The sequence below is a fragment of the Sinohyriopsis cumingii genome, chromosome 4, assembly GCF_028554795.1.
Source record: "Sinohyriopsis cumingii isolate HCF-2022 chromosome 4, ASM2855479v2, whole genome shotgun sequence".
NCBI classification, from domain to species: domain Eukaryota; kingdom Metazoa; phylum Mollusca; class Bivalvia; order Unionida; family Unionidae; genus Sinohyriopsis; species Sinohyriopsis cumingii.
In genome coordinates this window covers 147,413,704-147,428,801 of record NC_142964.1, presented here as the reverse complement: position 1 = coordinate 147,428,801, position 15,098 = coordinate 147,413,704, and the positions used below count along the sequence as shown (strand labels likewise).

Here is a 15,098-nt window from a genome sequence, read left to right as displayed (position 1 = left end):
ATGACCTTTTGTGAATAGGTATGAGCGTCAGCTTGTATTTAACGTGCGATAGACTGGTGTTCCCTCCAGAGTTATGCTATCGCAAATGTCTTCAGGCCATGAAAATAAGAAATAACGTCACATCTCATGGATCACCTGTTTACTCTGGTTGATCCATCTGTGAAAATGCGTTTCAGCATCAGCTAGGTCGGGTGAGAGGAAGTGGAGGTAACATGTGAAGGTATGGAGTCCCTACACATGAAAAGTCATGCTCTTTTGCATTTATTACATACCATGGAAACTATTATGAATGCTGCCCCTTTGAGCCACTCCTGACTGTGCTGCACATTGAAACCTATTAGCCATCAATAACTTCTTCGAGGACTTAAATAGTTTTGCGTTTCTTTGCAAAGGGTAGTATTTCGTTCATGGCAAAAATGCGTGCTATTAAACAGTCTGTTGATTCGAATGAGTTATAAAAATAATAAATGCAAAAAGTATCTAAGCAGTCGACCTTATTTCATAATAGACATATGCTTTCACACAACATACATAAATTCTGTTTTATTTCAGCGTGTAATTGCCGAAAAGGATTTTTAACGTGGATCGTTTTTCCACAGAATGACATCTGAACTTTGAGCTCTTCGATGCATAAAGAATAAGCTTGGTCGTTATGGCAGTGGAAGTGTCAATTAATGCAGTGTACAGGCTATGCTCTACTTACGATGATGTATAATGCTACCGACTGTGATTAATCTTACAGCTGCGTGGTTTAAGTTTTGATGTACCATTTACATTCATTGTTTAAAGTATTGTAAGATTATTGTACAGTCTGAAAACAAGTCTATTTATAGAGGAATACAAAACAGAGTACTAAATGTTTTAGAGGCATCCATTGGCTAGTAATGGCATTTAATTGTTTTGCAACCGCTCTTTTGGTCTAATAGTTAGAGCGTCCGCCTCGGATGCAAGAAGTCGCGGGTTTGAATCCTAGCCGAGTCGTACCAAAGATTTCTAAAATGGGACAAAACAGCTGCCTCACATGGTGCTCAGCAATAAGAGGTTAGAGTTAGGACTGGTTGGCCTGGTGTCAGGATAATGTGACCGGGTGGGACATCATGCTGCATGTTTGCGGCATGATGCCCCTATGCTTAGACGTCACTATAAACTGTCACTCTGCAGACATCGTAGTGATATTACCAATATTTTTAATGCTACTTAAAAAATCCAAATCACACATAATTAATTGCATTATTATTTTCATATATATATATATATATATATATATATATATATATATATATATATATATATAAAACCTGACAACAAAGTATTTATTTTTATAGCTTGTACATGCATTTAATTTCCTACTTACACAATGGCATATGAACCCGTTTCATTGTATCGATCATAACGTTGTGATGTATTTTTTTTCTTTCAGTACATTTTCTCTTCTCATGAAGGTTAGGTAAGTCTGCATATATTGCTAATGACATTGCTATAATTATTTCTCAGCAGTCAAATAACAGACTCTTCTGGCACAAATAGGGTTTTCAATAAAGTTACTTCAGATTCTCATGCCATTGTGCCATATACAAGATAATAAAAACACATCTTTCACCTTCTATGACACTCCTATTAAAATCAAATTTGCAGAGTTGGACTATCATATCTTCCTTTTTGTCATGGCTTGTCTCCCAGGCTCAGAGCATGATGGGACAATCTTAATTTACCTGCAACTATTCTATGGATTTATTGTTGACACATAAAACACGCTTCTGGTTTTTGACCGAACAATAAAAATCAAATTTAGAATATGACGTGATAGGTAAATACCATTTTGGAGTTTTACATCTTTAACTCTTTGAAGAAATACAGATAATCATAAAAACTATCAATACAGGGGGAGATTGCCGCCATAGTTATATGCGTATATTATATACATGAATTTTATATTTGCGTCTGCTATATATTCTAGTTTGCTTTCTTCTAATTTATATTTTCTATGTGTGTAGGATGTGCAGTCTAGATAGCATCTTTACACCTCACAATATTTATTACTAAATTTGTTAAGTGTGCCATTACAATAGCGCAGTTATATGTCTTTTGATTCCATGTGAGTTATTTGCTACATGCGTTAATATTTTAAATTGTGTCTTTCCAATTTTCTCTTTGCTCTTGACAGATTGCATTGAGTAACGCACTGTTAAGTATCACACTGATAAAACGTTCATATCCCAGAGTTTACTCTGTAGCGGAAAAGTTGGCTGTTAGCATGACGTAAGATGCAAATAGATTAATGCCCCGTATGACAAAAGAAGAAGCGGTAATATCCTAACAAAAAAAGCGACGCTGGTCAGGTCTAAATACACAGTCATGGAGGATTGAACTATGGATCAGGATTGCCGTGTCCCGACAGCAACGTAATATTTATCAAAAATAGGACAATCTTTCTTCGTTCATAGTACGTTGTTGCTGTCCTTTTAAAATGCTAAATAAACGCTCCTCGTACAAGTGATGAATTGTAAAGAAACCACTCTTCACTTTCACCGTTCATCAGTAATTCCAGCACCACTCAGGTGGCCTAAGTGGTTTAGAGCATCCGTCTCGGATGCGGGAGGCTGCGCGTTCGAACCCCAGTCGAGTCATACCAAAGACATAAAAATGGCACTAGCGGTTGCCTCACTAGGCGCGCAGCATTAACAGGTTCGACTTAGGACCGGTTGGCCTCGTGTCGGGATAATGTGACTGTGTGGGACATGATACTACATGTTACAAAGTACCCCAATGCTAGAAATCACTATAAACTGCCACACTGCCAGGCCTGGCCCTAGGATGTGCGAGGTCAAAGCTTAAGGCAGCAAGCGATTTGCGCGGGGCCCCAAGCATAAAAACTGCATTGGTTGAAGCGCTGGGCCCAAGGCGGTTACCACGTTCGTCTTGCTCTATGGCCGGGCCTGCACACTACCGACATCTTAGCGATACGACTACAATTGTTAAAGCTACATTAAAAACCCTGAAACGCAAAATACACTCGTTCCAGCATAATCTCCGATTTTCTTCAATGATCATCGCCGTGACATTTTTGGGCATGGTCACGTGGGCGATTTCTTGGTCTGGTTGACAGAAAGACCATATGCTTACTCCATATATGAAGACTAAATGCGATGTTGTCTAAAGAATTATGTCTCTCCTTTTATAACTATCATTCAGTGTGACTCAGATTATATGTTTTGCTATGAAACCTGCTCTAAAACGGAGGATGACGTTTAGTTTGAACTTACCTATGTTACCCACTGAAGATGAAATTCATAGGTTTGCATCCTAAATTACTGTCATGTGTACTTCGTATAACCGTGTGTTTTAAATGGGAATATTTTTATGCTAGAGGTCATAACGTTAATGATTGTTTGGGAAAAGATTAATTCATTCTCACACACTTCTATTTTGGTGACGATTACGTTCAGTTTTTCAATAAGACCAAGAAAATTCTCGACGAGTATAAATTGCCAAACAAACGAATATCACTGAATAAAGAAATTGATGCCACTGGGAAAATACTGAGAGATATATGTAGAAATTATAGCCTCAGTACATATATTGGAATATCTGGTAGCGATACGGGTATTGTTGTTATTTGTTTTTTTTTAAAAAAAACCTTTATGAAATACTTTTATTGACTATACCGTTGTTTCTAGCAACGCCCTGAAATAAAATAATTCTGCATCACGCTAACATCTTTCAACTTCGCTGTGCTGCATTGTGACGTCTACAATATTGTGTATTTTTATCCTTATGATGACTAACCAGTAGTTAACTGAAATGTCAGAATGCCGACGTGTGTACTATTAAAAAAATATGCATATGGGTTTGAAAATATGAAAGTATTCAAATATCGCGCATATCAAATTTTAAAATAAATATTGGCAAATCTAAAGATGCTATCTGTAATGTACATCTTACACACCTAGAAAATGACAAATAAAAAAAAAAGAAAATAAAATATACAGCGTATACTAACAGAAAATACATGAATATAATTACGGCAGTAATCTCCATACAGATATCAATTCCACCTCTACTTTAATAAAGCTAAACAAAATGAAATATATCCGTACAAAAGGGATTTTAATACAAGGAACCCATGATTTTCAACCGACACTGTATAATCTCGTCAACATCTCACAGTTTATCTTAACATGTCTATCAACATTCTTTTGCAAAAATGCATAACCAGTACCGTACATACGCGTGTATGAGTCGGTCCAACTGCAAACAACACAGAACCTGATCTGTCGTCGCATAATGCACCGGCAGTTGGGATCAATGTTGTTTGTTCTACTAACCCAGATATGCATGCGCATCATGCGACGGCAAACCTGGGTTTCTGCAGTTGGATGTGACTTATTCGCGAGAATCTAACAATATTTCATACATCAAATATAGTATTTTTTTTCTTTAAAAGAAATCTTCCGAATTCCCCAGAACTGCTGCAGATGGAGTTGATACATTTACATTTCAAGTTCAAAATTGTTTTTGAACCAACTCTGTACCTTCTGCATGTTTTTATATTCCTAAATTTCTGAATGATATGTAATAATATGTACTACCATGTAATCAAACTGGTATTGAGCATTTTCACAAGCTGCATACAAATCATTGTAATTTTCGTTATATAGTACACTTGGCTCATTCTGCAGGTTTAATCAAAATTTTGATGAGAAATAATTTCTCTGGTTGCATTCTTGTAATATCATTTTTTACTTTGTTGTTACCTGTCTTCAGTTTTCGAATACCATATTTTTCTTTTGTTTAAGATAGGTTTCATGACATTTATTAACCCCAAAATGACTTTGTTCTTATATCTGTTTCTGAAAATTTATAAAAGTGTCAGCTAGTTTTGCCATGTCCTCAGTAAAAAAAATAAACAACCGCAGTAGATCTGCCATTTGGTCCTATTTTTGTTTGGTTTGCTTTTTGTTGTATTTCGATAAATTCATTTAAAATATCACAAAAAGAAATGGAATAAGATAAAGTCTAGCTCTGTGCCAATTTTACAATACAAACATTATTATACAGTTACTCTGATACAAGACTTCGTTTGTAAATACACAGATCTGTCCACCTTAAACATTTTGAACTAATAGCGTCTATTAGGCATGTATAGAATAAACTGGTTATTGAACCTTTGTTATGTACAGAATACGTGTACATTATTTCTTGACGCCATTTCTTCGGGAATTCTCCATTCTAAATAATAGCATAAAAATCGTTAAATACTATAGGTTTAAAGCGAAAGAATTTGTATATATTGTATATGTGACACCATCAATACGTGGAGCTTTTCCATTTATCAATTGTGCAAAAAGCACACATAATTTTATTTTCTTAGAATACATCAACACATACATTTGAAAAGTCAATGCCAGCAGATACAGAATCTGCTTATGGCAGAAACTGTTTATTAAATTTAGCAGAATTCAATATGTTCCGAAAATAATAAAGCCATTGTTTATTACAATATACTATTTAAAGTTTTAGTATTGGTTTTAATAATGGCCCCTTACTTATTTCGTACGTTGTTATTATATTTCCTGGATAAAGTTTAATCAACCTTCTTGATATTTATTAATCTTTGCTAGTGTTAAAGTTTAATTTCTTCATCCTTATATTTTGATCAATCAGACGCCAAAACGCTTTTTCTAAATTCATTCATGCATCTGTTTCTGCTTTTAACTTACGTCAGTTTTCGTCACACGAATCAGATTTGCCAATATGCCGTTTACTAACTTCCTCATACATGTTCCTGCAGACTTTATAACCTTACATGAAATAGCTGCAACCTTTATCGTGTCTCGTTTTGACTGCATACAAAATGCATCCCCATTTCCTCAAAATATCAAAACGTATTTGTCTGAATGCTTCATTATATGCATGGGGTCTATCTATATCTAAATCTTTATGTAATAGTCAAATTTAAATCTATCCCAATCTTTATGCAATAGTCAAATTTAAATCTAACCCAATCTTTATGTTATAGTCAAAATTTAAATCTATCCCAATCTTTATGTAGTAGTCAAATTTAAATCTAACCCAATCTTTATGTAGTAGTCAAATTTAAATCTATTCCAATCTTTATGTAATAGTAAAATTTAAATCTATCCCAATCTTTATGTAATAGTCAAATTTAAATCTAACCCAATCTTTATGTAGTAGTAAAATTTAAATATATTCCAATCTTTATGTAATAGTAAAATTTAAATCTATCCCAATCTTTATGTAATAGTCAAATTTAAATCTAACCCAATCTTTATGTAGTAGTCAAATTTAAATCTAACCCAATCTTTATGTAGTAGTCAAATTTAAATCTAACCCAATCTTTATGTAGTAGTCAAATTTAAATCTAACCCAATCTTTATGTAATAGTCAAATTTAAATCTAACCCAATCTTTATGTAGTAGTCAAATTTAAATCTAACCCAATCTTTATGTAATAGTCAATTTTAAATCTATCCAATCTTTATGTAATAGTCAAATTTAAATCTATCCAAATCTTTATGTAATAGTAAAATTTAAATCTATCCAATCTTTATGTAATAGTCAAATTTAAATCTATCCCGATCCTCTTTCAACATTTTCTACAGGAAATTGGCCACGTGGTCATTAGTATCTAACTGCTGTTTTATTCGTCTTTTTTAGTTTATCTCCTCATTTAATCTGTCATATCTTTACATGTTTTCTTCTCGCTATATCTGCGTTATACATTAATCAAACTTTGCTATTTTTGAAGGGTTAATTCAGATATGATCTTTCTGCCCAAAAGTTTCTTTCACATATTTTTAATTTCGTGACTGTAACTGCAAGTGTACTTCTTTATTTTTGGGGGTGGGGTCGGGGTGGGAGGGTGGATGGGGAACGGGCAATGATTTCCTCCTGCTAATTAAAAAAAAACAGACACCTGAAAGTTAGGCAAAGCTGCCACCATCCGCAGGTCTTTACACAAAGCCCGAGCAGTTAACCCGAGTTTGTAAAAAAATAAATAGCATCGATCGTTGTGTTTGTTGCGATATCTCGTGAAGCTGACATAGGCAGACCCTTCGAACATTGACATCATGGACTACTTGAATTAATGGATAAATATCAATGCAAATGAAGCCATTTGCGGTTTTCAATTAGTTCATTATTTAAAGTCGTGAGTTCAAGTCCCACAAATACTTAGTATGATGCAATCATATCCCTCAACACAGGCACAATTCTAGCAAGCATGTAGCAAATTACACTGAATAACACCGGCGCAATTTCAGCACGATACATTCTTAACATTCTAATTAGTGTACAAAGAGGATACGTCATAATAAATAACATTAGAAGCCGACACAATTTGTTGGTACAGCCTATTAAAATACATGAGTTAAGTAAGATACAGACGTCGCCAGCAGTGAAACCATTAGTCAGTTACAACATAATTATGGATGAAGCGTGTACAAAATTGTTTTAAGCGGAAAATATGTCGTCTCTGTTTTCAATTGATCCAACATGTTCCGATTTTCAACCCCCGAGAAGCATACATTGCCTGAGGTGGATGATTCATACGTGTAAACACCGACCTACAGGTAAGGCCCTCATTACCACAACTCCGTAATATGCCCGTACAAATAGCTTTCTAGAGTCGTCTGTATCAGAATGCAGAAACAAGAAACGCGTTTGAAGGCATGTTTATGTGTAAGAGAAACGCGCGCACACACTTTCTTGTAGAAAAAATAGCTAATGTGTGTGTGTGTGTGAGAGAGAGAGAGAGAGAGAGAGAGAGAGAGAGATTACTCTTTAAAAATATAGTCTACACATCCAGTTTTCCGTATGAAATGTGGTGTGCCGATCGTTTTTTGCTTTTTTTTAATTGTTTAGAATGTCACCCAAAAGCTCTGACCTTCACGGACTTAAAGGCACAGCAATGTGAAGGTCAGTATGTAAGAGGGTCCCCAGCAAGTAAATAATTATAGCCGTAAACCTCACTTTCATGACATTGTGCCTGTGCCATCAAGAATACGCCATGATAAAAAAAAAAGTATTTTGTGAAATATATGCTGTTCACCTTATGAAGAAGGAGGTGGGTAAGGTTTTCTGGAAGGGGAAAGAGGGGCACGGATTCTTTCTTTTTTTGGAGGGACAGATTAAATTTCTTGCCTCCAAATAGCTTGAAAAAATGTTTGCTCTGATTTGCTTCAAACAAAAAGAACTAATTACACCCAGCTTCAAAGTATATTAGTTAAAAATAATCATACTGAGGTAAAATAAAAATATACAAACAAAACAAAAGGGGGCCCCGAGTGGCCGAGTGGTCTAAAGCACTCTCCGTTACGGATCACTGCCATCTCACCTCTGTCTGCGTGGGTTCGAGTCTCGGATTCGGCCAATGTGGGTATGTGAGAAACCTTGCCATCAGCTTCTCGAGGGTCGGCGTTTTTTTCTGGGGATTTCCCGGATTCTTCCTTCCTCCACCATTAATACTGGCCGCTATGTATGCTAAAAAATGGCGTTAAACCCTACAACAACAACAACAAAACAAAAATAATCGTTTGAAAGAAAATCCAAGGCCACACACTCAAAACAATTAAATCGTCGGCCCCTTACTCAGACCTATACTAGGATAAAATAGGTATAAAACTCTTCATGTTAAGACCGTCTCTCCCTTAAATATCTTAATATTAATAACCAGTTCGCCCATCATTGATTTCGTCAGTCAACTTTCATTTGGTGTTGTTTTGGTGCTCTTGTCAAAGGTATAAATTACAACCGAGAATTCGTGAACTTGAAAAGTGCCATCTTCACATAACACAAATAGTATATAAACAATGGTTAACCGCTCTGTCCACCATCTTGCTTCAATGAGACGAATCAAAAACTTAAGTTACACTTTGCTTTGATTAATGATATTACAGAATCAAAACTAAAGTCGCACAAAGCGGTTGATCAGAGAATAAAGTGAAACAAGTTCCAGGTCAGATCACCATTAATACACAACCGTGTTAATTCGCGAACCGAGTGAACATTTTTTTTTTACTCGTGACTTTGCAAACATAGCGACAGTGTGAACTAAGTTGACCAATACTACTACTTCAAGACATGGGTACTATAAATATATTGTGTCCACGCGTGATAAATACCAAAAAATAAAACATTGATATTAGTTTTGATACTGACAAAATATATTATCGAGTTAAGTTTTGCTTCACTGTTTACAGTGAATAATCCAGAAATAGTGTGTGTGTGTGTGTAGAGGTAAAATTAACTAAGAAGGTGACAAATCTGTGGGACATGGACATAATCCCTTGTAAAAGGGGTCCAGGGTTCACAATCCCAGGACGCTCATGCAGTTGAAGTGTTTTCAGGGCACAATTTTAACTAACTGTAAAGAACACTGTTGTTGTTTTTGTTATTGTTGTGATAGGGTTTAACGCCATTTTCAGCACAAGATAGGCTATATATGGCGGCTAGTATTAATGGTGGAGGAAGAACCCGTTAAAACCACGGAAAGAACCACCAACCCACGAGAAGCTACCGGCAAGCATTCTCACATACCCACATTAGCCGAGCCCGAGACTCGAACCCACGCAGACAGAGGTGAGATGGCGGTGATCCGTAACGGTGAGCGCTTTAGACCTATCGGCCACTCAGGGCTGCAAAGAACACTGTAGGAAACGCTTTGATTGTTTCGCGCGCATGTGGAGGGAGGGATGGTTGGTAACGAATTTTAACGAAGGCCTTCTGTTGTCATAATGAGATATGGTTGTTATAACCTCTGAATCCGTCTTTAGTTTGCCAAGTAATATTCCAATATTTTATCTATAGTAAAGTGTAGTAAGTTGTCGCATGAGGTTTTCGACAATACTGAAAATGGATTTCAATCTATAATGCGAGTGTTATGTGGACTAATATTAACACTATCCATAGAAAAGTGACTTATAATGAGTGAGCAACTTCATTTCTGTCAGAATAGAGTCTTCCTGACAGGTGTGAACACTGATCCATATTATTATGTGTGCTTAGTCATATGGGAATATGGACTCGTGTGTGCAGGCAAGGCGATGGGTGCCGTTTACCCGCGGACCTGAGTTCGAATCTCCGTAGTGTACGAATTAAAAGTTCTCTAACCTGTATTTTATTTGTATTAAAATATTAATTCTGCCTACTATTATCAAGCATTCTTCTATAGAAATTCAGGGATAGCATTTTCCGTTCTGTCTGGTGTATATTTATAAATTCTCTCTTTATATATATATATATAGAATATTTTTTAAAACTATGTTATTTGCGGGACAGAATTTAAAAATACATTTCCTGGCCTCCATCAAAGCAGCCCCTCTCAAAATATATATGGTCGGCCCCTAAGGTGTATGTCATTTGTTTACGTTAAGATTGCTTGTTTTGATAACGTGATTCTGTAGGTTCAGTTACTGGTAGAATAATGCTGAGGCCTCAAATAAATTAATATGTTCTCTTTATATAGTTATCTTGTGTTTCTGTCATTCTGTGATCCTACCAACACACGTATAAACGTGTCCAAATACGTTTTCGTATATTTGGTCAAAATTATACGTTTGTCTAAAATTGTTATGTTATGTCAGAAAATAATAAAAGTCAGGGTTAGTTATATACAAGTTAAAGCATCCGCAAATTAGTTCACCGATTATCTAGTCAGAAATGTATTTAAACAAATTCCAGTCATACTGACAGTGCAAACAATAATTACAGAAGCATGATAGAAATCAGAAAGAGTGGCAGTTGTACTGGAAAATCTGTTATGTTGCAATTTTGCAAGAATCTATAATCTTGGAAAAACTTCGAGACGTTAACAGAGGAGAAAGAAAGGAATGAAATTTCAAACAGCTCGAATACTTAAAACGTCAGTATTATGGCCCACCTTCTCGATCTTGATGAGAATTCTCTTTATCAAGGGAGTTAATACATCAAGGGAGTTAATATGAGTTTATTAAAAAAATAAGTATCAAATATGTATGCTCATTTGGCAACCCTCTGGTTTGTTTCATATATGTCCCCAGAAAACCCCCTTAGTGACATATGTTATTAAAAACAAACCATCGAACCCCACTAGACCCCCAACAAACCAACAACATTGTCAAGCTTATTTAGGATCTTGTTTTTGGCCTGAAAATCAATTTGTGCAGAACTTGCAATCTTGTCCTTGCTTCGGAAGATAAGTCTTGAAAATAGACCAATCTAGATAGTTACGAAGCAAGTCTGTTGAATTAATCTTACACATAACTAGTACGTGTTCGAGTTACTATTAATTACGCTTCAAAGAAGATAGTGATATATGATATAAACTTTCTATAGAATTATTCAACCTTCAAGATCATAACGCAAGAGCTTTAGATCCGAAGACATACGACCATTCATAAAGTTTTCGAATTGAGTATTTATACATACCCATGTATACTAACGATAATAATAGAATCATCAAAATGATTTTAGAATTCTCATGTACACTGTCAAGACAATTGAATTGTCTTTGTGTCTAAGAAATAATATCAAATTAAGTATTTGTAAAAAAGATAGAATGAAGCTAAAGGAAAGCATAACATGTTGATACTGTATACATAGCGTCTAGTATAATCTGAAAGTGTAAATGAATGCCCTCTCTCTCTCTCTCTCTCTCTCTCTCTCTCTCTATATATATATATATATATATATATATATATATATATATATATATATATATATATATATATATATATATATATATATACGCTTGTCTAATGAAAACGTTTATCGTTCTAATTTAGCAAGAGGTCTCAACCAACGGAAGTAAGTACTTGGGTTTTTATTGTTACATTTCAGTCAGCTAGAATCCGGATGCATTAGAATCTGAATGACATTCGTTTCCCCCCTTTCTTTAAAACCATGACCCACTTTCTGTAAATCGTGGATTATTCGTTAAATAATGCATTTCAAGATAGGGAAAACTAGTTTTCCATATTTATGGATGCATGTAAATATGTACTTACATTTATATATGCATACGGCTAGCTTATAATAACGTTAGATTTAATGCTTACTTCTTTTGCACGTGCCTTTGTTTACCTGCGTTTCTGACCGTCAGTCTGTTGGAGATTTAGTTTATGGTCTTTTTAAGGCAATGCCAAATTTTGTACTTTTGTTTCTTCCTCAAAATATGATGTACACGTTGGTTCAATATTATAAACCATAGAAAATGATTCATAACGTATTAATGCAGCTTTTATTACATCTGCGTGCACGCACGTCTTTCAGAACGAACGTTGTTGTTGTCTGTGTTACAACTGTTTAGCAACAAGGCTTGGACAAAAACTTAACCTCTGTTTGGAGTCCATTACTGACCGATTCTGAGTTAAACACGTTGGGCTATGCTTCCGATCACTTAATAACGGACGTTTACATTTTTTAAATATGAATTTGAACTCTAATAGTGACCGACAATGGTGCATTTTGTATCCCCACTTTTTACAGAAAAGGCGGAACGTATCATCCTGCCTGTCCGTGCACTACAAACTTTAGGCTATGATTGGGGTTGTCTGTAGATGTGCACAGCGATGTCCTAATTTAAAAAAAAAAAAACCTATATGTGTGCAGGTAAGAAGATGCATTTGCATATATGCAATTGTGTGTAAAATATGATGTGCTTTGATGAATTGTGTCAAGTGACACAACTTTTCTTACGACTTTCAAGACAGAAACTTTGGGTAACAATTTTCTGAATAGCACAGCAATTTCAATCCAGCCCCACAGCGGTGAAGCTTACTTCGCATGTACGCTCAAATGAGCAGTGGATAAAGCTAACTGAAGAAAGCGTGGGATTAACGCTTGTATGCTGCCGACTTCTCGTAACACTTGTATTTCACATGGACATGTACATCCGTCGTCAAGGCCAAATAAAATATTGGTTAAGCTAAGGTAAGGCTTATCATGTAGGGCAGTCATTGAAAATAATGTTGGACTTTGTACGTTGACCCCATCGATTCAACACGTGTTCTGTATTTTATTTCTAATTTCTTTTCAGATCGAGGTTTACATAATACACCCTCCTCCAGATCTGTTTGTCTTTTGAAATGAACTTTGTCCGTTACTCGCTCTAATTCGTGACCGGTAACTGAATATAGCTCGCACTGAGTCACTTGCATTTCTATTTTCATAAACGTTATAAACGAATACAAAGCACAGACTGCGATAAGGAAAACACAGATCGAAGGCAGGACAGGGAAGGAAACAAGTGTGCTACTGTTAATGTATACACCGACAGTATTGTTTCAACATTATTGTACTTTCATCACCTACAAATATAACATATTAAAATAAACAAAAACTCTTCAACAGAATAATAAATATTAGATTGAAGAGAAAGTTTTATCTTCATTTAGGGAACTAGTTTATCACGTGATAAAGTGAACATAAAGCAAAATCTCAAATGTTTTGTATATTTATTCCATGATGAAGAAAATAATGTAACACGAAGAGCTCCCCAAACGTTTCATTGCATAGCAATCCCACTTCCAACCCCACCCCCAAAGACTGATTTTATGGTTGTCACCCACGATCAATTATGTATTTTGTGGCTTCGTATGCAGATAGTCTGGTAAAAGAATATTCCAAGAATATCACTGTGGTTTAACTTGTTTTTACCTTTGATAATAATAATAATAATAATAATAATAATAAATAAATAAATAAAAAATAAATAAATAAAAAAATATATTCTTGCACATGGTTAACGTTTGCTCAAGACGCATACCATGTTTTGTAGATTTCCAACCAGCGTTTTAAGAAAAGATGTCTTAACCAACAGATGGAAGGAAGATCCCAGGAACAGCTATGAGAAAGATTGGGATACAAAACATATTTAAATATTCTGGGCACCAAAGTTAATTTATAAGCACTGCAAGTTTCGTAATTACACATTAGCTAATGATCCCTTGCTTAAACCAAAACTGAAATTACAAACCTCTTTGTACAATTACTTTAGTTTCTGATATCATCAGTTTCATCCCAGCCCTCAAATAATCACAAACTATATAGAAAACTGTATGTATTAGCTTATAAGACAAGCAGCAAACAGCATGGGTCCAGATATGCTGTAGCATACTGCATAGACGGATCAGGGTCTGTGTTGTTCGTTCTATTCACTAATCCATATAATATGCATAGACCCAGGTCTTTCGGCACATGATACAGATGTAGTTCTGGGCCCATGCAATTTGCACTTGGACGGTCTCATAAGCGAATATAAATAGTTCCTCTCACTGGGAGTAGGGAGTGACAAAGGTCACACTGGATACTTTAATTTCAGTTAATTGAATTCACAGTATGCGTGTTTGTTTAAAAAAAATAGAAGCAGAAAAAATCCTGATGCACGATACAGTCATGACATTTTCAAGAATATAATAATTTTGAGAATTTAAAGTAAACAGAGTTCGTGAAATTACTGTTCATTGAAAAGACTGTGATACGCCAAATGATCCATCTGGTTATCGTCAAGTCTATGATACGCCAAATGATCCATCTGGTTATCGTCAAGTCTGTGATACGCCAAATGATCCATTTGGTTATCGTCAAGTCTATGATACGCCAAATGATCCATCTGGTTATCGTCAAGTCTGTGATACGCCAAATGATCCATTTGGTTATCGTCAAGTCTATGATACGCCAAATGATCCATTTGGTTATCGTCAAGTCTATGATACGCCAAATGATCCATTTGGTTATCGTCAAGTCTGTGATACGCCAAATGATCCATCTGGTTATCGTCAAGTCTGTGATACGCCAAATGATCCATTTGGTTATCGTCAAGTCTGTGATACGCCAAATGATCCATCTGGTTATCGTCAAGTCTATGATACGTCCAAATGATCCATTTGGTTATCGTTTAGTCATTGGACTTTTTTGTGCTAAGTTTGTTAAATGTCTTGAATTGGCAAATTTTAATGACGTCTTAATTAAATTATTTAGCATAATATAATTAACTTTGCTACAGAAAGGTGTCTATAAAATCTAATATCTTCATCCAAAAGAAAACAACAAAACAAACGAATAGTGCAAAACCTATTTGATAGTCTCTTGCTAAACTAT

The 15,098-nt window shown here is 35.3% G+C and overlaps 1 protein-coding gene and 1 long non-coding RNA gene across 4 annotated transcripts in view; one reads left to right on the top strand and one right to left on the bottom strand.

Moving 5' to 3' along the window:
* LOC149802295 (uncharacterized) overlaps positions 1-15,098 on the bottom strand; it is a 117,510-nt gene that overhangs the window by 97,212 nt on the left and 5,200 nt on the right. The window lies entirely within an intron of this gene.
* Positions 7,262-13,376, top strand: LOC149802296 (uncharacterized). The gene is made up of 2 exons (XR_016420520.1): positions 7,262-7,591; positions 13,036-13,376. It is a non-coding gene; the product is annotated as an uncharacterized LOC149802296 (long non-coding RNA).